We start from the raw sequence: 1,472 nt of genomic DNA, 5'->3' as shown, positions 1-1,472 counted from the left end.
TGTCTCTGATTAATAGATCGAAACTTGGGCATACATATTAATATAAAATGTATGATATCATATATAGAATTACAACGTTGTCTCTGATTATCGTTTTAATACATCGAAACTTGGGCATACATATTAATATAAAAAGTATGATATCATATATAGAATCACAACGTTGTCTCTGATTATCGTTTTAATAGATCGAAACTTGGGCATACATATTAATATAAAAAGTATGATATCATATATAGAATTACAACGTTGTCTCTGATTATGTTTACAGACAGTAACTTGTACATGTGTAACAAACCACGATTTCCGTGTTCCAAACACATGTTATCGTCATATTTATATAACATTATCCACTTTCACTGGCATCAAGTTGTAATTACAATGTATAGAGTGACAATAAAAGATACTTTAAGTTACATCTTTCACAACTCATTACAATGTATAGAGAGACAATAAAAGATACTCTAAGTTACATCTTTCATAACTCATTACAATGTATAGAGTGACAATAAAAGATACTCTAAGTTACATCTTTCATAACTCATTACAATGTATAGAGTGACAATAAAAGATACTTTAAGTTACATCTTTCATAACTCATTACAATGTATAGAGTGACAATAAAAGATACTTTAAGTTACATCTTTCATAACTCATTACAATGTATAGAGTGACAATAAAAATACTCTAAGTTACATCTTTCACAACTCATTACAATGTATAGAGTGACAATAAAATACTCTACGTTACACCTTTCATAACTCATTACAATGTATAGAGTGACAATAAAAGATACTCTAAGTTACATCTTTCATAACTCATTACAATGTATAGAGTGACAATAAAAGATACTTTAAGTTACATCTTTCATAACTCATTACAATGTATAGAGTGACAATAAAAGATACTCTAAGTTACATATTTCACAACTCCCAAACTTACCATGGAGACGAGGGCATTTTTGTACCATAATGCATCTTTCTTAAACATGTGCACATTAATGTCTATATATATGTGTGTGTAAAACTGCACGTGTTATAATGAGAAATAAATGTTCATGGGAGTTTTGAAAATAAACCGGGTGATATCTACTCATTAATTAATTGGAGTTTGTCTGTAATCGTAAGTATGTAAATCTTATTTTAACAGCTAGTTTACCTTATTTATATAATCTATAAATACTGTCATTTGAATTATTCAGTTTAACTACTGTATCGAACTAGCTTGGAATCTGTAGGTGTGAACAAACAGTTAAAGCCTTCTGAAGCTTGTTTAAACTTCTCCCAGTGTGAATTAAAATATGAAGGACTTATTCTGGCCACAACGTGATTTTACAGTACGGTGTTTGCCTGGTCACAAAGATGTAGAAGGAAGGGTATTTTTGTAATGAAAAACGGGAAATCTGGCCGTTTCGTGTGGTTGTACACGTTGTGATTGTGCTAAGTATTTTGGCCTTGCTATTTACCTGCAAG

This window comes from Limulus polyphemus, unplaced genomic scaffold (genome assembly GCF_000517525.1).
Source record: "Limulus polyphemus unplaced genomic scaffold, Limulus_polyphemus-2.1.2 Scaffold2353, whole genome shotgun sequence".
Classification (NCBI taxonomy): Eukaryota; Metazoa; Arthropoda; class Merostomata; order Xiphosura; family Limulidae; genus Limulus; species Limulus polyphemus.
Note: the sequence above shows the minus strand (reverse complement) of the source record.